The following is a 22,000-nucleotide window of genomic DNA, read 5'->3' on the forward strand; positions in this document are numbered from 1 at the left end:
TATCATGATCGCAACTGAAAATCACAGTTACTCAGTGATGCTGCCCATTAGATCACCCTATTTGAATTTTCCCAGTTCTCCTCCAAAAATGTCTTTTGTGCCTTTTTCCTGTCTGCGCCCTACATTTGGTTTTGTTTTTCTAGCTTTTAATTCGGAACAGTCCCCCTGCTCTGTGTGGGGGTGTGTATGTGTGACATTGACTTTGAAGAGTCTGTGCGAACCAGCTGGGTTAGAGAAAGGGCTCTGGATTTGTCAGATTGAATACCTTTAAGTTGTTGACAGACTCAAAACTCTGCTGAGCATCACTGTAGCCAGGAAAATCGTAAGGGACAGGGCGTCTACGTTTGGAGGCGTGGCCTTTGTTCTTACCTCCCATGAGTCATGGGGTCCTTCCCTCCTGCTTTAGTAACTTATTTCTAACTGGCCCCAGCTGGCCATAAAGGTTATCTTGCTGGATCCACGGCAAACCTGGATGGCTGGGCGTGTGCTGTCTTCATGTCAGAGAGAGATCCTAAGAGGTTGAAGCTGGGCCCACATCCAGGCTACCGGGCAGAAGTGGACCATGCCCCAGCCCTGTGACACAAGGTGGAGCTCCCTGCAGGAGCAGCTGGGGACTGGATAGAGTCACCCCAGTATAGTCCTGAGCCTAAGGATATTGAGTGTAATTTAATGCAATCTAGCCATGGTTTTGAGCTTGAGTGACTGAAGAAGTGACTTGAATCCACTGTACCTACCCTGAATGGCCTTGTCAGGCCCTTTTGTCATTTTAAACTCTGCCCCTCGCCTTGTCCATCAGCTGCCACACCCCTTCCACGCCTTTCTCCACCTTCTGACCCACACCTTGCACAAGCTGAGATCCAGGAAGTTAGATAGCCACACCTGTTAGGGCAGGGTCCAAAGGTCCCTGGTCAGGGCCGGGTCCCATGAAGGACACACAGGGGCCACCTGCCATCTCCTCCCTGAGTTTTCCGGTGCCCTCTGCCTTTCTCTACTCCTGTGTCAGAACTTAGGGGCGTGGGGGAGGGGACGAGACTGGCGTGGAATGTGGCACTAAGTATGCTTCGGGCTTCAAGGGTGGGACTACTACCCTCCTAGTGGAGGGGCTGGTGAGGAAGAGGTGCCTGTGTGCGAGGGTGAGGCCCAGAGAACCCGAGCCGCCTGGGCACAGTGGCCATGATACCAAGTAAAAAGGCAAGCTCCGCTGGGGCTGGTGAGGAAGCCCAGCCCCCCGGCCCACATGTGTGACAGCTCATCTTGGGCAGGTGTCGTTTTGAGATCCACCGTGTTACCAGTCCTTCCCAGCATTCCTGAGGAGCTGGTCCCATTAGGAACTGAGGTCCATGGTCTCTGGTCCTCCATCTTCCTTCCCGGGTGCATCCCTGTGCTCGGATCTCTAAGAGCACAGGCCTAGGCTGCAGCTCATCTCAGTGTGTTTCCTTGGGCAGCAGCCTCTGAGGTCCAGCCTCTTAGAGGCATGGCGGCCCCTTTGGCTTCTGCTCTGGATATCCCAAGGAGTTCAGAGTAATCTTGGTTTGAGTCAAGAGCGACTCCTCTACAAGGCTTTCCCCTGCGGGCGCCCCCCGCTTTCTTCTTTCTTGGACAAAGTCTCCTGTAGTCCAGGCTGCCTCTGCCTGTTCCACCTTTCAAGTGCTGAGATTACAGGTGTGCACCACCACATCCCAGGCTTTTTGTTTGTTTGGTTTTTCCCAGACAGGGTTTCTCTGTGTAGCCCTTGAATGTTCTGGAACTCACTCTGTAGACCAGGCTAGCCTCAAACTTGCAGAGATCCATCTGCCTCTGCCTCCTGAGAGCTGGGATTAAAGGTGTGCTCCACTATGCCCAGCTCCAGGTTTGTTTTTATCAAAGTAATGCACGGGCATCTGTATTTACATCAAACCCATGGGCTTAAGAAGAACCAAGCTGTGTCAGATACAAAGGTCCAGCCTGCCTGTTGTTCCCCCTGACCCCAGCTTGCAGCTCCCCCTGACCCCAGCTTGCAGCTCCCCCTGACCCCAGCCTGCAGCTCCTCCTGACCCCAGCCTGCAGCTCCCCCTGACCCCAGCCTGCAGCTCCTCCTGACCCCAGCCTGCAGTTCCCCCTGACCCCAGCTGCAACTGCAGCCTCTCCTGGCTCTCATTCACCTCTGTGTTTAGAAGGAATATCTCTTACTGTTTGTTCACCAATTTTGGACATTATCTGGACTCCCTGCCCTGTATTCTTACAGATGCTATGGAGATTCCTCATCTGCTTTCCCTCTTCCTAAAGTCACACTTTTGCGGTAATACTGCTCAGTGCTGAACTGAGTACCAAGCTATGATTACTTCATTACTTCTTTCAAAAAGGGGTTGGGGGCTGCAGAGATGCCCGGTTAAGAGCACTGGCTGCTCTTCCCGAGGACCCTGGTTCGGTTCCCAGCACCCGCATAGCAGCTCACACCTGTCTGTAGCTCCAGTTCCGGGGGACCTGATGCCCACTCTGTTCTCTGAGGGCACCAGGCACACATGTGATGCACAGGTACACACTCAGGCAAATTGCCCATACACGAGAAATAATAAAATAATTTCTTAAAGTGTTAATTATGGTCTCTGCAGGTCTCACCCAAATGGCTCATTTCTGTCCCTGTCTCAAATTACTCCCAGCACACCAGAAGGCCAGGAACCATCTCTGGGGTGTTTGCCCTCTGACCTCAGCAGCAGTTGTGTTTTAATTTCTAGACACTGGTGCTGGTGTAGCTTGACAGCCAAATTCCTTAAAACCTTTTCAAAACAAAGGGGAACTTCGTTGTTGTTTTTAAATTATTATTTATTGTGTGTATGTGTGTGGTATATGTGTGTGTTTGTGTGTGTGTGTTTGTGTACACACCTAGGTGCGTAGGTGTCCTGCTTTGTCACTGTCCACCCTACTTCCTCGACAGGGTCTCACCGAGCCCAAGTCAAGCCTGGCACGCCCCAGTGACCCTCCTTTCTCTCCCTCTCACCCCAGCCCTGGGCACTGGCTTGGGTGACCATCCCCAGCTTCTTACGTAGGTGCTGGCACAGCCGGCACTCTGAGCCACTGAGCCACCTCCCCAGCCCTGTTTTGTTTTGTTTGTTTTTGAGACAGGGTCTCACTTGTAGCCTAGGCTAGCCTGAACTCACTATGTAGCCAAGGGATGACCTTGACACCTCAGTCTTCCTGTTACTTCTTCCCAAATGCTGGGATTACAGGCACCACGTTCGTCCTACAAATAAAGATTTAGCTTGCATCACTGTTTAACACACGCTATTTTATTTAATAAGATGATTCCGTGCGCCCCTCTGAAAAGGCACCCTGATGGCTGCCCTGGGGGCCCAGCGCCCCTTGATCTCATGCTCACCCGACCTCGTGATAGTATACCTGGCAGTTTTCTCCTTTGCTGCTTCCTCTGCGGCACAAGGGTCTTGCTCACTCACTATCGCCCTAGGAGTGTGTCGGCTCTGGCTAGCACACAGTAGGTGCTCATCAAATGTACGCCAGCATTTGCATGTCCTGTCAGGGTGCAAGGGTGAGTGCAGGCTGTGGTCAGATCCCCGCCCTGCGGGCCTGGATTCGCCTCATGTCCCTGCTCTCTCTAGTTTCCTTGTTGGGTTTGGGGTCTGGAGCCCTTCTGGGGCCTAGTCCAACTGAGTCTTTCCTGGTGGAGGTGGGAAGGAAAGGCTTTCTTTCCCTGGTCTATTTTCATCCCACCCCCACACCATCGGCCTCCCTGCACCGACCGAGAGCTCAATAGAGAGGAAGGCAGAGCCTGCTCAATCAATCAATCAATCAATCAATCAGTAGGCCAGTCATTTCTCCTGCCGCCTCTCCACTGCCAGCATTGGGATGAGCAGAAGAGAAAACAGCCATTGTGTAAAGGTGACCCCGGTCCAGGTTTCATGACTCACTGGGTCCTGGAAAATAGGAGGAGGGAGAGAAGACGGACCGAGAAGGGGAGCCAGGGACGTTCACCTGCCATCTCTGAGGACAGCTGGGGAGTCATTTGGTCGCCAGTGTGTGAGCATCGTCTTACCCTGGAGCTGGACACGGGCCAGGCACTGCCCAGTGCATGGCAGTGACCAGATGCTGGGAAGAGGGAGGTTCCAATCCAAGCCCAGGGCAGCCCTGCTTCCTCCCTCCTGCCGAGAATGGGTTCTGGCTGTGTTGCCCAGACTGGCCTGTAGTTCCTGTGCTAAAGCCTCAGCCTTCCAAGTAGCTGGGACTTAGACCCCTCGCACCCGGCCTGGTCTACTCTATTCTTTCTAGGGGTCTTTGGGTGACTCAGCACAGTGTATCTCTCTAATGGAGCATGAAGAGCAAGCCTCTGCCCACAGGGCCTCCTCCATCCTGAGACGCTGTTCCAACAGTTGGTATTCAGTGTCAAGAACCACCCCACCTTTTGTTGTTTGTTTTTTCGAGACAGGGTTTCTCTGTGTAGTTTTGGTGCCTGTCCTGGATCTCGCTCTATAGACCAGGCTGGCCTTGACTCACAGAGATCCACCTGGCTCTGCTTCTCGAGTGCTGGTATTAAAGGCGTGGGCCACTGCCCGGCCTGCCCCACCTTGTTAGCCTCCTGGACTGGAGCTGGGGTCCCAGGGCTGTTCCTCAGCCGTTCCACACTGTTACCCTGGACAGAGCATCTCTCTGTGTGCTACCTTATAGCTGGAGCAGGTAGACAGGACCCCGATGGAGCAGTTGCCCCTTAGGCCCTCCTCCCGTATCCTGGGGCAGCGGGATACAGATACTTAGCCACTCGTGGGCAGGGCTACCCAGGAGGCACATCTTACCCTCGGTCCCACTCGCCCAGGATGCCATAGAGGTGACCGCAGCCAGGGCCCAGGCTGAGGGCAGGGCCAGCCAACCCTGAGCCAGAACTGGTGGCTGCTGGGCCTAAGGGAGCACTTGGGGGTTGCTGTGAGTTCGGGGGAACCTTTGCAGCTCTCTGCTTTCCTGGGTGGGACGGAATGTGTTCTCACACTTTCAGAAATTAACTTGCAGCTCTCAGCCCTGCCAGCCCCAGGAAGGAGGGAAGGAGAAAAGAAGAAAGGATTGGCATTGTTCCTGTGATTGGCACCTCGTGTGAATGAGGGGTCACCGCTTTGGGCTGCTCTTTTTCAAGCGCTCCTCTCTCCCCGGCACGCTGCATTCACGCTGGAACATTCTCTCTTTAAAGCTTGTGTCTCTCTCTCTCTCCCCCGCGCTTTGTCTCTGCCCTCCTTCCCTTGGCTCTGGCCTTTCATTCCGGGCCCTCCCCTCCTCCCTGGGGATCGCTCTCTTCTTCTCTTCTCGCTCTTTCTTCCTCCCTTTTCTTCTCTTCGGTCCCTCTTTTCTTTTCCTTTGCCTCTCTCTCCTTCTTTCAAGTCGTCTTTTCCCTTTTGAATAGCGCTTCTGTTTTCAGGGGCGGGAGAAGGTAGAGAAGAGAGTTTGTGGGGGTCTTTCCTCCACTGCACCGTGTGCACAGACCTCCCTCTGCAGACGCCGCTGTGTGCCAACCCAGCGTGTGTCACGGAGAGGGCAGGGGGTTTGGAAAGGTCCCCTTGGACAAGACGCCCCTATTCTCACAGATCAGGAACCCCAAGTCCTTTAGCGGGGCAAGTCCATCATGGCCCTGACACAGAGGTCAGAGGTCAGTACAGATTCCCTAAACCTCTCTCCTGTGGGAGCCTACTTTCAGTCTTCCTGGCCCAGAGGGGCCTCGGTGGAGCCATGAGACCTTCATTTGGACTGAACTCAAGAAGGCCATGTCACATGTTGCGGCGCGCTCCTCGGCCAGCGAGGAAGAACGACCACCACTTGAGGATTCTTCTCAGATCACACTTTATTGGAGCGCCTCTTGATTAAGGGAGAGCAGGAGGTGAGGGGCCCCGAGAACTAAACTGCAGTTGCTTATATAGGGAATCAGGCAAACGTGCCGTACTGTGATTGGGTCCCGCCAGAATGCTAGCATGGGGAGCCATGGGATAGGCTGAGGACATAAGGCCAATTACCATACTCGTGCATCATAGCCAAATATGGAGTTGTTTACAGCTAGGCTACCAGGAAGCCAGCGCCATCTTTGAATAGCGGCTCCCTACAACATGTGTGTGACAGTTGTCTAGCCGTGAGTCCCCCACCACGCTGGCACATCTCTGGCTGCAGAAGCAGTTGGCCCCATATTGGCTAGACTGGGATGGTAGAGAGGGTCTGTCCTCTGGGTGGCTCTGCCTGATGCCCCTCCCCCCAAATAAAGCCGTGTTCCAGGAGCGAGTGAGCATTCAGTTTTGGTTCCCCCTGGGTTTCCTCTCTGTAGGCCTGTTTCCCTAAGATGAAGGTTCCCTCTCCATGCTTGTTAATCCACCAGCGGACTCCTATAGAACCCACAAAACCCTGCTTAGGCACCACCTCCCTCTTTGATTCCCTAGGTAGTGTTAATCACGTCTCCCTTTCTGTAGTCTCTTAGAGGTACCAGCTAGCTGTGGTAGTCGTCACCCTTTTACCGTGGCACCCTGTGGGATGGCAGGAGTGCCATCTTTGTCGTTTCTGAATTCAAGAGAAAAAGAAGGTTGTGCCGTCCACATGTGCCTGATCTCAGCCACTCAAAAGTGACTTTAAAAGTTTTGTGTCTGGGAAGCTGAAAGCGGTGTATGGCTTCAAGGACAGGGGCACGATGGGCGTGGGGCGAGAGAAATGACACCCAGAGCAGTGGCAGGCCTGAGGTGGAGGCTCAGTGACCTTAGCAGAGGGGTGGGTGTGGCAGCTGCAGAGATGCCCTCTGGGAGGGCGCCCAGCAGGACAGAGGCAAAGGCCTGAGCCCGGGGCCTTGGATGTGGGAGGCCGAGGGCCGAGGGAGGGGGCAGCAGAGTCTGCTGACAAACCATAGTGACCTTCCAGAAGGAGGGCAGAGGTCGCAGAGCCCAGCGCGGGAGGCAGGGGACAGCCCCTGGTGGAGAGAAGGGGAGAGGGCATTGCCTGGGCTGTGGCCTCTTGTGGGAATCTGGACATAGGGTTGGGGGGGGGCAGGGACTGAGGTGGGGTGTGAGTTAAACAAGCTAACTGAGGCGCGGGAAGGCATCTGGCAGAGACCCGAGGCCAGCTTTCTCCAGGTGGAGCCTACCCCGCTGACCTGAACTCATTTCTTCCTGAAGATGCTGCCTGTCCTGGATCCTGTAACCTGGGGTGCATGCGGGGGTGGGGGGTGGGGGGTGGGGGGTGGGGGGACTCAGTCTAGCCAGCTTGCCAGAAAGAGGAGGAGGGAAGCCAAGGTGACATGAGGGGAGGCCTTGGCCAGGATGCCACACACATACTGCCAGGCCTGTGGGTCCCAGCTACCAGGAACAGCTCAGAGACAACCCGACGTGTGCCTCCCAGCCCGCGTGGGTCGGAGTGTGAACTGAATGTATCATTAGCAAAGCAGACATGGATACCTGGATACTGACCGTGCATGACCAGGGTGTGAGTGACAGTGCCCTGTGAGGGAGGCCCGTCTCTGTCCTCGGGCCTTGAGTCAGCGGAGACTGGAGCAGAGCCCAGGGAGGCGGAGGGTAGCAGAAGGGAGAAGATGGGAACCGGAGAGCCTCAGTGAGCAGGGGAGAGGACTTGGGGGAGAGAGCATCCCTGAGATGCTGCCTCGCAGAGGGTGGCGCTGGAGGAGGTTACCATGGGGACCATAAAGCACCTACTGTGTGCCGGCTCTGAGACTATTCCCTAGGGATCCTCAGGCTTTGTGCCTCAAGGAATTGTTAAGAGACAAGTGTGGCCAGGGCGGGCGACTCCTTCCCCCCACTGGGGTCTGCCCGTGGGCTTTGCAGCCTGGGACTAAGTAGGGGCACCACTGCTTCCTGGTGCTACCGGCTTCTTGGGACACCTGCTGGCAAATCCTACCTGCCAGGGCGGGTGTGGGTGGCCTTCAAGTTATTCCGGTTTGGGCAAAAACATTTCCTGGCATCCCAGCAGGGTGCCTATAAGGCAATACCTCTTTCATGATGTGTTCATGATGTGTGTGTGTGGGGGGGGGGGGGGTGGCACACCTGTGGAGGCCAGAGGACAATTTTGGGGAGTCAGTTCTCTCTTCCATCCTGGGATGTGGGGATCAAATTCCCCTCTTTGGGCTGAGGCTGCCAGTGTTGTCAGCCGAGCCTTCTCACTGGCTCTCCCTGCCTCTTTAAGAACCGGCACCAAGGAGACAGCTCCTCCAGGAACTGGCTGTGTGGCCGTGGAATTACAAAAGTCAATAATTGCAAATACTCACGGGCCACTGGGGTTTGCTCACAGCGGCCGCCAAGTGGGTGCTGCTGATGGGCCTGCTGCAGGAGTGCTGACGGGCTCTGGACTCTAGACTCCACTCCAGGCTAGGGCGCCATGCTTCACAGCTGGCTGCTTGGTTCTGCCTGCCTGTCTGCCTGCCTGTCTGCCTGCCTATCTATCTATCTATCTATCTATCTATCTATCTATCTATCTATCTATCTATCTACTATCTACCTACCTACCTACCTATCCATCGACAATCCGGCTAAGTAGTCCAGGCTGTCCTAGAACTCAGTGTATAGCCCACGTTAGCCTTGAACTTCATCTTTCCGCTGTAGCTCTCGGAGTACTCGGACTACAAGTAAAGTGGGGGTGCGCTATCACACCTGGCTCCAACCTGCTTTTTTAAGTGACTTTTACAGTCATGTCCCCGTCTCTGTGGGGGATTATAGGAATGACGTAGTACTTGCACACAGCCCACACATCCTCCATATGATTTGAAGCATCTCTAAACGACTTATAATAATACCTAACACAGTGTAAATGCTGCGTGAGTCCTGGGGCTGTGCTGTGTAGGGGATAATGACAGGGAAAAGAGTTTGCTTGTGTGTGGTACAGATGCAGCCATCTAGGCCTAAGTACACGACGCACATCTGATAGCAGAATGGCATCTCTCACCCTAACTGTCCCCTCCTCTTCCTCCTCAGGGCTTCAGGCACACCCTGCTAGCCATCTGTTCAGTCAGTATGAAGCTGAGGACGACCTTGAACTTTCTGTTGTTTGGTCTGGTTGTGGGGTTTTGTTTGTTTTGAGACAGGGTCTCACTGTGCAGCCCTGGCTCCCCTGGAACTCAGTAGATGGCCTCGAACTCACAGAGAGCCTCTTGCCTCTGCCTCCAGAGTGCTAGGATCACAGTTACCACCACACTCGCTTTTTGCTGTTTTTTTTTTTAAGGTTTATTTATTATGTATACAGTGTTCTGTCTGCGTGTATGCCTGCAAGCCAGAAGAGGGCACCAGATCTCATTACAGATGGTTGTGAGCCACCATGCGGTTGCTGGGAATTGAACTCAGGACCTCTGGAAGAACAGCCAAGTGCTCTTAACTACTGAGCCATCCCTCCAGCCGGCTTTTTGCTATTTTGAGACAAGGTCTCGGTAGCCTAGGCTGACTGCATATGAATGGCAACCCTGCACCAACCTTCTGAGTGCTGAGAGTATGGTGTGAGTCCCGATGCCCAGCTTCATCCGTAACCTTTAAGAACAATTTAAAAAAAAATTGAAACAGACTTAAAGGGATATCTTTTTCTTTCCAGTTTTTTACAATTCTTTACCATTTCATATGCACATACACCTTGATCACATTCATCCCTGACTCCCCTCAGACATCCCCTAACAGGCCGCACTCCCGCCCTCCTGTCCTCTTCTTGGAGTTCTTTGGCTTCGTTTATGTTTGGAAACACACTCCGTGAATTAGAGCCGCCTGCTGTAACGCTCACTAAGCCTTGCCAGCTTGACCTTGTGCAGGTGGCCATCGCTGTAGTGACTTCATGAGGACAGTGGCCATGTCCTGTCCAGAGGACGGCTCTTCCTGTACTCCTCTCTGCCCTGACATTCTACAGTGTGCCCTGAGCCTCGGGAGAGGAAGATAAAGCCAACTTTTATTATTTATTCACTGGTGTGTGTGTGTGTGTGTGTGTGTGTGTGTGTGTGTGTGTGTGTGTGTGTCGATCAGAGGACAACTTGCAGAAATCAGTTTTCTCCTTCTACCAGGTGGGGGTAGGAATTGAACACAGGTCCCCAGGCTCATTGACAAGCACCCTTACCCACTGAGCCGTCTTACCAGCCCTTGAATAGTTTCAGTCCGTTGTTCCTTGAGCCCTCCCTTGAAGACACTATGACACCAAGAGCCATGTACATACACATGGCTGTACAGGCTCCTGAAAGCTGCCCACGTCCCTGAAATCCGGCGCCTAGGACCCCGGGCTCTGAGAAGCAAGGCTCAAAAACTCTTCTAAACCTTCCCGTGTCTCTGCTTCCGCACAGACTAGTCAGGATTACGTGAAATAATGCATCTGGAGTGCAGGGGCTGGCACTGTATGTCTCGGGGCAGCCAGCCAGTCTGCTACCACCAGCACTGGCGCTGTGCCGTAAGAACAAGCGCAATGTGTGTGCAGTCCCTGCTGGCCCAGTACAGCCCCTGGTAGGGAGAACCCAAAGGTGGCAGGCTGGAAGGGACTGGGAACTGTGGAGCACTGTGCCAGGTGAATGGCTGGCTATGCTCCTTCCTTACTCCATCTGTCTTTGTGGGTGTATGGTGTGTGTGTGTGTGTGTGTGGGGGGGGTGTGTGTTTGTGGTGTAGACCTCCTCAATCACTCTTCACCGATTTGTTTTTCCACTTTTTTTTTCTTTAAGACAAGGTCTGTCAGTGAACCTAGAGCTGGCCCGTCTGGCTAGACGAGGTGGCCAGCAAGCCCCAGGGACCTGCCCAGCACTGGGGTTACAGGTGCCCACCTCTGTGCCTGGCTCTTAACGTGGGTTCTGGGGACCCAAGTTCAGGTCCTCCTGTTCGCGCAGCAAGTGCTTTGCAGACTGAACCATTTCCCCAGTAAAGTTGCCCCCTTTCCCAGTACTGGATCGGAGCTAACTTAGCCCCCAGGCTGTCCCAAGGGCCCTCAGACTCCACAGCCAGGAGAGCTGGGAAGAAACCCTCCCACCTCCAGGGAAGACCAGGCTTTCCCTTGGCTTAAGATACTGACAGTGATGTCATTTGGTATGTAGGCCACACCCATACATCTCAAAGTCAGCATCTGGACACACACACACACACAGGAAGAGCCACCACGCTGCTCTCCCTCACAAATTCCTGTGTGCCATCCTTTGTGATCCAGATAGAAGAAGAAGAAACCAGTTCCCTCTCTGGGCATCCCACACACAAGCCTGCCTTCCTCCAGGAACCTACCGTTCCGGTTCAGGCCATCTCCTGGGGCTTGCCTACTTCTGACTTACCTTTCTGCAGCCTGCAGCAGCCAGGCTCTCTTAGCCGCTTCCTCCTCTGTTAGCATCTGGTACCTGCAGACCAGCAGCTCGCAGTGCGCATGCCCTAATGACCCCCAGCTTCCTCCTGCTCCTTCAGTGAGCCACCTTGCTGGAATATGCGTGGCCCTCCGCAGATTGTGGGGTCCATGGGCAGCACTTCTTGCACAGGGCTTCCCCTCATCTCCCTGTATGTGCACCAGGTGAAAGAGTGTCTGTCTGTGCTCTTGGTTCCCTGTGTGGCCGGTGTGTGTGTGTGTGTGTGTGTGTGTGTGTGTGTGTGTGTGTGTGTGTGTGTGTGTGTGACTGTGTGACTTCTGCCTGTGTAGACTCCAGCTGTCCCTCCCCCTGTAGACCCAAATTACGCTTCTCCTGGCATAAACCCAGACCTGACTTGGACGTGTGGGCGACTGCAAAATAAATGTTGGTTCCAGTGCTGGCTTGGCTTGGAGAGGCCGCGCTGTCAGGGGCTGTGGGAGAATGGAGGGAACCCCCCCCCATGAGTCACTCTGGCTGCCGTGAGAAAGGGGAGGGCTCCAGGCCAGGCCACACTCCTCGCCTGTCCTCCATCCTCAGCATGTCTCTGTCTGCTGCTACCCCTGTACTCTTGCCTTTCTCCACCCTGTGCCTCCAGCCTCAGTGAGCCCTTGCGCCTGCTGCATCTGTCTGAACGGTGACTTCCTAAACATCCATCCCCAAGCCTCTCCTGACCACCTAGAGAACAGAAATCATGCCCCACGCCATAGGGCAGGTGATGAGGCCCGCACAAGCCAGCATGGCAGGAAGGGGCGGACTTCAGTCTAATTGACAGCTCAGGTCAATTCTGTTGTCTTCCATAGTGCTGGTTGACACGGAAGAACATTTCCAATCCCTTAAATGGGTACTGGCGGGGACAAAGTTACTTTGTCTTGTTGTACCCCATACCCATTTCCTGTCTACTCTGCATTTCTGTTTTGTGGCTCTTAATCTTGTCTCTAATAAACGGTGAGGTCCCTGATATTGAAGATCTTTGTGACCTGCCAGCACTCAGCCAGCACCCACCCGTCCCTTGGAATAGATGATGACATTGGCAGTAATAATTTTAGCAGTGCCCCCCCCCCTCCCGGAGTCCTCCACGCACACAGGCCTTAACTGCAGACTGCAGCGTCCCCATCACGGCTTTCCGTTTAAAAAGCATGAGGTCAGACCCAGCCGCCACTTCATCCAGGGGCCTTGGCCAGGTCCCTCAGCTCCCCTGCCTCATTTCCTCCTGCATGGAATGGGCTTTTCTCAGCTCTCTTCCTCCTCCTCTTTCCTTTGCCTTTCCTGTCCTGTCCTGACTGGTTTTATCTTTTTGAGACAAGGCCTTGTTACAGAACCATGGCTGGCCTGGGATTCACTTCGTAGCCCAGCCTGGCCTTAAACTTGCAACAATCTTCTTGCCTGAACTTCCCAAGTGCTGGGGTGACAGGTGTGCCCCATCATGCCCCGCTTGTAAAAGGGGCTTTGTTCCTAAGGTGCCGGTCTCTACCTCTGTGATCTCAGAAGCTAAACACCTGGCCTAAGTAATCACCCCCAGGATCTTGAGCCACCTGCCAGAGAATGCAGCCAGCTTCCCCTGCTCATTTGCAGAGGGAGGCAGGCCCTGGCCTTCCGGGCTCCTCCCAGAACTTCTATATTTTTCTTTTTTTTAACTTCTACATTTTAGAGGAATAATGCTAGTGTCCCTGGCACCTTGTCACTGAGTGCCAGAGAGAACCCTGTCACTGCACTGACAGGAGAGGACTCCATGTGGGCCCTGGGAGCCTAGGACTCAGAGGCTGAAGGATCTTGGCCACCTCCTTGGCATACAATGTTACTCAGCTGCTGCCAAGGTCTCTCGTAGACCTCATCCCACTCCAGGTCACCAGGGGACTTGGTACCACTTCTACCAACCTAGCGATCCTGTGTTGCTCGGAGACTCCAGGTTCACCAGCATAATCGGCTTGCTTTCTTTTCTGCGGTAAATCCATTCCTGGGCCTTTGTTTCAGATCGCTTAGATTAAACACAGCAGTGTAGTGGCCTGGGGGAGCCTGGGCTGGGACTGTTGTGTCCTGGAGTGCAGGGAGAATTGGAGTCTTAAAGGAAGAGCATAGTTAGTTAATAGGCCTGAGCCTGTCCACACCGGCCATATGACTCAGACAAACAGCAGTCCTCAGTTTGTCTGTCTGTAAAATAAAAACCCAGATGTTCACTTCCCTGCCTGGCCCCTGCTAGGAGCTCGGTTTGTTGGAGCTGGAAGGACACTAGGAGGAAATCCCTCACTCCTGCCTCCCCCAGGAGAGGAGCCTGAGGCATCCTGCATGCCAGTGTTCTACTCGACCACACCCCCAGCCCTAAAAAAGTGAATCTTGAAGAATTGGGGATGTCTCTCACCTGTTTGTGCAGAAGACCTCTGGGTCCATTGAGGATCCAGTTCTTTAGCTGTTGTTTGTTTTTCAAGACAAGGTTTCTCTGTGTATCCCAGGCTGGCTGGCTGCCTCTGCTTCCCAAGTGCTGGGATTCAAGGCGTGCACCAGTTCTGAAGGCCAGGTGTACCTGGGAGAGGGGCCTCAGGCTGGGTATGGTGGGTTGGGTCTCCCGAAAAACAGTGAGTTCCAGCTTGGGCAGCATCGTGGGGGATTCTGGGCCTGTCTGGGCCTTGCTCTGTCCTGAGGGTACCTCAGGCTACTCCAGGATGGCTCTCCCAGCAAGCCCCACCCCCAACTGTGTGTCAAAGAGGGAACCCTCTAGCAGGCAGAGGGTCCCTTGGGGGAGGTGTCCTTCCTCCTTGCTGTCCTGGGGCTTTGACCCTTTGGCTCTTCAGAAAGGAGGCTGGGACCGAACTGGAAGAGTCAGGCCAAACAGACTAGGGTTTCTTTTCCCTTTTCCTTCTTTCTTTTTCTTTTTAAGCAAGAGACAGATAAATGTCACTCTGAGATGACAGGAGGACATCGGGGGAGATGAAAGGAGGGTAAAAGGGGCCAAGGGCCAGCAGCAAAGGACAGGGGGGCGCTCTGGACTCTACACTTCGATGACGGGAGAGATGAAAGAGGAGAGGAAGAGATGAGATGGGAACGCAGGACCGAGTGGCAGAGCAGAGGATGGGGTTGCCATGGAAACGGAAGAGGGGAGGAATGGAGGGAGAGGAAGACAGGATGGAGAAGGCAGAGGACGCTGCAGAGGAGGGGCCTGACAGGCTAGATGAAGAGAAAGGGAAGCCATGAGAGGTCCTTTGGACCAGATAGACTGGCAGAGGAGGAGGAGGACTGTGACCCTGAAAGCCAGTCCTGTCCAGATCTGAGTAGAGTGACCCTGGGAAGCCTTGTTTCATTCACCCTGCCCACAGGGACTGCCTTAGTTTCTGGATCTGGAAGGTGGAAATGTCCCCTACTCCTAGAGGACTGCTCACATGTACTCATTGAAGGGCCTGACAAAGTTCAAACCTAGTGAGTGCTCATGCTGTCCCTCACTTGTGATTCTTATCTTTGCCCCCTGAATGTGTGAACCAAAGTTTTGTGTGTTTTCCCTGTTTAGCAGGAGATTGGGGCTCTGGCACAGCTAGCATCCTCATTGGTGAGAAAATGTGCTTTTTACTTCTGGAGTTAGAGGGAAGACAAGGAGCCTTCCAGAAAGAGGAGGCCTGCTGTCCCTCCCCTGGGGAGAGGAACTGGCCTTGGCACTGAGGGAAAGGGAGGCCAGGTGGGGCTTTGCACATGGCAGCTTTCCAGGCTGTCCTCCTCCTCAGCAGCCTCTTCTCCATGAGCCTGTGTTCCCACAAGGCTCTGCTGGGGTGCTGGGGTGCTGGGGTGCTGGGGTGAGCACCTGGGCAAGGTGTCTGCCCGTGGGCAGCGTCACCTAACTGGGATGTCACCTCCTGGGATGTACATCATTAACAAGCCCTTAAAAATCATAGTAAGGTCCAAGAAGGAAAAGAAGGTTGTTTTGTTTGTTTGTTTTTTGAGACACAGTAGCCCTGTGAACCTGGAGTTCATATGGAAGGCAGGGGCCACCCTTGAACTCCCAGGTGCCGGGACTGTAGGTATGTACCACCACACCTGGCAAGGAAAAGTATTAGAAAAGGATGAAACTTGAACTTGCTGAGAACTTAGAGGGTGGGACCTGGGCAGGTGGGGTGGCACAGGGGAGGTTTCCTACAGATGTGGCACTTGTTAGGAGTAGAAGGCTGAGGAATAAATAAGAAAGTACGTTCCTGGCGTGTGGAACTACGATGCAAAGTCACTTGCAGGCAAGTCTGTGGTGGAAAGGGAAGGCCCTGTACAGTGAGGTGGTCACACGGGCACAGAGGAGCCAGGCTCACGGGTCCTTTGATTGCAAGCACCAAGTGAAGTAAATGTGGCATCTAGATCAGGCTTGCCATCCTGCCCTGCCTGGTCCGTGTCACTTGCTTGGGTCATCGTCGTTGTCGACATCGGCGACCGAGTGATGGAAACCCTCCCTCCCACATTCTGCCCTTACAGCCCTCCATGTTAGGAAGCAGAGTGCTCTGCCCAGAACTCTGGGGCAGGAACTCTGGAACCTGTGTTTAATATGTTGGTGGAAAGCATGCTAGGGATCAGATCCCCAGGTCGGTCCTGTCGTGTGTGGCGCAGGAGCCTTAGGGTTTCACCTTCCACCTCTGTGAGATGACACCATTGGCTGGAGGGGCCCCAAAGTTCCAGCCCTGCAGTGAAGACCCCAAAACGGGGCAAGGTGGTTAAAGGAAGGGGTCTCCACTAAAGGCTGCGGTGAAGTGTGTGCTGTCTGGGCAGCAGGCGGAGGCGTGGAGACCTGTAGTCCAGCCTTGCCTTTCTACGGTCTGGGCTCCGTTTGTGGCCTCAGTGTCCTTATTTAGAGAGAGAGAGAGAGAGAGAGAGAGAGAGAGAGAGAGAGAGAGAGAGAGAGAGAGAAGGTGCGGAGGGCCTGGTGGTGTAGTGCACGCCTGTAATCCTAACGCTCAGGAGGAATGTCATGAGCTGGGCGCTAGGCTGGGCTACAGAGTAAGATTCTGGGGGTTGGGGGCAGAGGTCTGAACCAGGTATGGTTTGCGCTCAGGAGGCTGAGGTAGGGTGGTATCTCTTGAGCCCACAAGTTCGAGACCATCTGGGTAACAGACTGTCCAAACAGAGCAGGGCTGACATATACTAGACCTTTGTGCGGTCTGTGGATTGTGGCCCAGCTCCCGCGTAGCTAGCTCATGGAGTTGACTCAGACAGAGAAAAGGGGAAACCGAGGAAGAGAGAATCCAGCTACACTTCCGCTGGGCCCCTCGATGCTGTGGGTGGCTCCGTGGCTGACAGAATCGAGACTGTGGCAAGGAACCGAAGATTTGCACAAGCATCCAGCTTTGGGCTTTCACTTCCTCTTCTCTGAGGATACGAGCGCTTTACCTTTGAACAAGGGAGGGAAGCCAAGAGGGAGGGTTTGCTACCAGGTGGATTCCTGGAGCGTTTCTTCAGCTCCTCCCTTTCAGGCTCCGTGTGTTGCCCCACCCTGGGTCCTATCTCTCCAGCCCCCAGGGCCTGGGCCCCCTCCCCTCCCAGTGACACAGTTCTGTAGAAGGGCCAGAAAGGAAAGCAGGGACCACATTCTGGAGGTCTGAGTGCCAGCCCCTGAGGCCTCCTCCCTTGGTGTTCCCTGAGAGCCTATCCCGTCCCTGTACCTCCTGCAGATCTCAGGCTCCACCTGTGGGCGTGAGCTTTATTTGGCCCCCTGCTGTGTACACTGGGAAGTGCTTGGTAACTGTGTGTTAATTCAGTTGGTTCTAGTGAACAACTGGAGACCAAAGCCTCCGAGTAACCTCATGATTTAAGGCGGAGAGGAGCCTCAGGGCCGCCCAGTACCAGTCCCGTCACTGCTCAGGCTGCACTGGGGAGCGGGTCCTCTTGCACCCAGGACATAATCACCCGATTAAGGCAGTTGCTGTTAGTGGGCACAAGAAGCCTGCAGAACGCCCCTGACTTTGGCTGGTTTTATTCATTTTATTTTTGTTGTTGTTTTGGTTTATTTTGGAGCTCACTCTGTAGACCAGGCTGGCCTCCAACTCACAGAGATCCTCTTGCCTCTGCCTCCCAAACACAGGGATTAAAAGTGTGCGCCACCACATTCGCTTCCTCTGTTTGGTTTTCAAAACTCCCAAGGTGGTGAGAGAGTCAAGGAATATCATGTGGTCACCAGGTCCTGTTGCTTCTTCCTTCAAAATGACTCTTAACCTGCCAACCCCAAATTAGGCCATCCTTTGCCCGAGCCTCACCTTTTTTTTATCTTCCTATGAGACAGGCTTTCTCTGTGTAGCCCTGGTTGTCCTGAAACTCACTTTGTAGACCAGCCTGGCCTCGAACTCAGAGATCCACTTGCCTCTGCCTCCCAAGTGCTAGAATTGAAGGTGTGTGCCACCCCCACCCAGCCAAGCCTCCTAATCCTTAGCAGGGGTCTGAGGGGGTCGCCATGGAGGATAGGAGAGCGGCTAGGGCCCTGTGTGAATGAGGAAAGGCTCTGTAATGAGGGGACCCTGTTGGGCAGGCAAGTCGGATGTGGGCTTTAGATGATGATAATCCTGAGATTCCTGGTAGGCCCTTGTGTCTGTTTTATAGATGGGGACACTGAGACTCCAGGGTGTCAGGTGACTTGCCCATGGTCCCTGGGCTTTTATCTGTCCTCACTGGAGCCATAGAACAGAGACAAAGCACTTTTGGAGTAGCAGTGAGAAGCCTGGGGCCCCTCTTGGGGTGGGGAAGCCTGCTGCTGGGCCTCAAAGGGGAGACTTGACTCCCTCCCCAGCATCAGGCCTGACCCTCTGGCCCAGAGGTGATGCTGAGCCCTGGGAAATAGGGCAGCCCTGGGCTTCTGTGTCACTGTGGGCCCCCTCCCCCTCCCTGCCTTTGTTTCTTGTCCTCCACAGCCTCTCTCTCTTCTCTCCCCCCCCCCCACCTCACTCCTCTTCTGTCCCCTTCGCTGTCTCCTCCGGGCCTCTGTTCTCCCCCCTTCACGCGCTCCCTGCACTCGGGCAGCTACTCCTTATCCGTGCCTTTAACATTTACTTTCTCCGCACCCCGGGGAGGGGGGGGCAGACAGGCTGGGAAGTGGGAGGAGCTTAGCAGAGGTGCGGGGCGCACTAATGGAGGCCTCGTCATCAGCCATGCAGTTAGGAAGAACACAGGGCCCTCCAAGCTCTCTTCTCCTGGACATTGTCAGGAGCTTTGATTGAGTCCCCCGCACAAGTGATAAAGAAAGGCTTTGCCTTGAGAAGGAAGGAGCCATGGGGGGGGGGGGGGCGGGGGCCTGCAGCATCCCTGTGCCACAAGTGATGTGGTCCTGTGTGGGCTCTTCTGCCTTGAGCAGTCTGGGCCAGGGCATCAAACAGAAGCAGCCAGGGGACTTGGGGACAACTAAACCAAAAGACCGGTCCAAGGGGATGAAAGGGATGCTGGACTGGAGGCCACCTCCCCTCCACTTATCTCTGTCCATCAGAGCCACAGGCAGAGCGGCAAGTCACTTAGAATCCGTCTTTCTCTCCACCTCGATCTTAATAGAGCCCCTTCTACACACACAAAACATACACTTGGGCACACACAATGCACACTCATGCATGCACATGGCTGTCCCCAGAGACCAGACCACCTGAACATAGAGCCCAGCCCTCGCCACCAAGTTTCAGTTTTCTGCTGGCCCCGGGCAGCTTCTGCACTCAATTATGACGTGCTCTCCAGATCTGGCAGCCTTGGAATTGGAGTCTGCCTGGGTACTAGAGATGCCGGGTGCGACCCAGCTCTGCCCTGCTCGTTAAGAACTCCTGTCACTGTGGCTTAGGCCCATTCCCCGGCCTGTGGAGTCACGCTGCTGTAGGGTTAAATGGGGCCTGGAGCCCTCAGTAATGATAAGCTGTGGAGCCTCTACCAGGTCTGTAGCTCATGACTGACCATTCTTAAGTCCCCCCCTCATGGCCCTTGAAGAGCACTGACTCTGGGCAAGCCCCTTGTGACAGCCGGAACAGGCTCCAGTCAAAACCATCTGTGGCCTGGGGTAGACTTGGTTTGCGTCTTGTCTGTGTGAAAGTAAGGGGTGTCTTGTTGGAGGGGTCCCCGTTTGGATGGTTGATTGCATGATTTCTCTCATAATAGGGAACCAGACCTGCTCCTGCCTCGGGCAGGGTTGGCCCGTGGTCAGTGGTCACCCCGTTGTCTACATGGGAAGTAGGCTGTGTGCACCATTCTCTGGGGGTGGCAGGGTGTGACAACCGGGCTTCTGAGGAAAGCTACAGCATCTGTTTCAGGTCAGAAGCCCTCCGTAGGAGTGAGATGTAGGAGCTGAGGTTTGGGATGCATGAGGGCGCGCCAGACCTAGGACCGACCTCAGTACTCACCCAAGTTCGTTGTTGTTGTTGTTGTTGTTGTTGTTACTCTTGTTCGCTTAAAACTCAGTATGCAGCCGAGGATGACTTTGAACTCCCAAACCTAGTTTACTTTCCAAGCACTGGGATTACAGGCGTGTGCTATCACACCCAGCTTCCAGTGTCAGGTTCCAAGCACAGGCTTTGCCATGGTTGACCATCGGTCCCTCCTCCCCATGGCTTCCTCCTTTGGGGAAGTCTAGAAAACTCGCTGAGTATATGGTTTGCTCAAAGTCGCCACATACACTGGGGCTGCTACCTGGTGCTGTGTCTGGGATGGGCTGGTGTGGCGGGCAGTGACATTTCCTGGTATGTTGAGGAAAGGCAGCAGCGGCTAGTGAGCACTGGCTAGTGAGCACTGGCTAGTGAGCACTGGCTAGTGAGCACTGACGTGGTGGTGATGGACTCAGCAGGACTCTGCAGGCGACCGAGCCCCTGTCCTGTTCACCTGCTCTCTCGAGGCACCAGGCCTGCCACCCCGCTGGGATTTAGCGATGTTGTTAGTTCCTGACAGTCATCCTCGCAGTCACCAGCGCTGTGCTGCGTTTGGGGCCCAAGGATGGAAGGTGTTTTCACCCTGTCTATGCCTTTCTTCTCTCTGAGGCTTTGTAATTAACTAAGATCCTTGTCCTGCACTTTGCCCTTTGGGATCCTGTACCTTTCTTGTGTGTTTTCATCATTCCCAGTTTTTAGATGGAGAAACTGAGGCAAACAGAAGTGATATGATCAATTACAAGTGACTGACGTGGGAAATCAGTCCCTAGTAAGTGCTGCAGCTGGACATGGAGTAGAAGGTGTCGAGAAGGGAGATTAGCCCCCTGGGCAGCTCCAGATGGACCCCGAAGCCCCCCTGGACTCTGAGCTGACCCCTTCCACCCCAGCCCTGCTCTGAGCCTAATAGTCTAATCTCTTGGGTCTGTTGGAAGGAGGCCGGATTCCTGTCTGGGGTATTTTTAGCCAGCCTCAGGAAGAGGAAGCTCCACTGAGTGCTGGGGGTGGGGGAGGGCAGCACGAGGCCTGGACTGATTTCCTGAGGAAGGGCTTGTCCACTGGCCATGCGCTGACCCTGGCCCTGGGGGGAGAGCAGGCAGGAGTCACCCACTCGAGTGGTTCGTCTTCTGGAGTGTGTCAGGAACGGAGCCAGGGCAAGGCATGGGGACATGAGTGGAGCCCAGAAGGAGGCCCCCACAGCACAGACAGACCTGGGGAGGCTGGCATGGGCATGAGAGCAGGCAGACGGGGCCAGGGAACTGGTGGCAGGGCTGGGAAGGGGCAGCAGAGCAGGGATCACCTTGTGCAGAGGTGGGGTTCCTAGTACTCCCAGAGCCAGGGAGAAAGAGGGTGCTTTTGCTGGTTTTCCAGCTGGACCGGGGTGCAGTGACCGTGAACCTGGGATCCAGTTTTAACATTCAGGTTAGACAGTGGTCTCGAAAGCGTTAGCATTCCGATCTGACATGCAACTCCGGTGTCAGGTAAAGCTGTCTTTTTATCAGGATATTTGGGTGTCTATGCATATGGCATTTAGTTAATTAAGAAAAACAATGGCTCCTATGATAGACTGTTTAGCCTTAGGGCTGACCGGCGGGAGCCCATGTTTGAAACCAGCCTCCGAACCTAATCTATTTTTGCTTGTTGATTATTTTTACTCTGTTATATATCTGTATATATATACATATTTAAAATCCTCATTCATGCAGCCTTGCCATCATTAATGGCAACGATTGTTTAACACCTCAGTACATGCCGGGGTCTGTGCAGAATTAATTACCCCAGCAGCACAGCCATGGGACTCTTGGCGTGTTTTAGAATGTGGCACATTATATTTTGAGTAGGTGGGTTTTTTTTTAATCAGTTCTTAAAATAATAGAGTAATTAATTTCTGAAACAGAAGGGCCAGGACTGTGGCTCAGTAGAAGAGCGCTTGCCTAGCATGCGTGCTTGCCTAGCATGCGTGCTTGCCTAGCATGCTCAAAGCCCTGGGTCCAATCCCCAGCTCTGCAAAAAAGAAAATTAAAAAGCTATTCAACTTCATTCATAAATCAGCAGGCTTGGAGGCACACGTCTGTAATTTCAGCACTCAGGAGGCTAAGGCTCTAAGACAGAAGATTCCAGGCTAGCCTCAGCTATATACTATATACTGAGATCCTGTCTCAAAACAGAGCGGTCATCTTTGTGCGTTTTGAAACAGATTTCTGAGGGCCTGTGAAGAACCTGTAAGGCGCAGTTTAAGAACCACTGGACATGGATTGGGTAGATGGCTCTGTGGGTACAGGGCTTGCTACAGTGAGGACCTGAGTTTGGTCCCCAGCACCCAGTTAAAAATCCAAGTGTGGCAGCACATACCTGTAACCCCGGAGCTGG

The 22,000-nt window shown here is 54.1% G+C and overlaps 1 protein-coding gene across 3 annotated transcripts in view; it reads left to right on the forward strand.

Annotated features, from left to right (window-relative positions):
- The window catches only part of Znf710 (zinc finger protein 710), a 73,462-nt gene that overhangs the window by 37,670 nt on the left and 13,792 nt on the right, over positions 1-22,000 (forward strand). The window lies entirely within an intron of this gene.

The sequence above is a fragment of the Peromyscus maniculatus genome, chromosome 1 (assembly GCF_049852395.1).
Source record: "Peromyscus maniculatus bairdii isolate BWxNUB_F1_BW_parent chromosome 1, HU_Pman_BW_mat_3.1, whole genome shotgun sequence".
NCBI classification, from domain to species: Eukaryota; Metazoa; Chordata; class Mammalia; order Rodentia; family Cricetidae; genus Peromyscus; species Peromyscus maniculatus.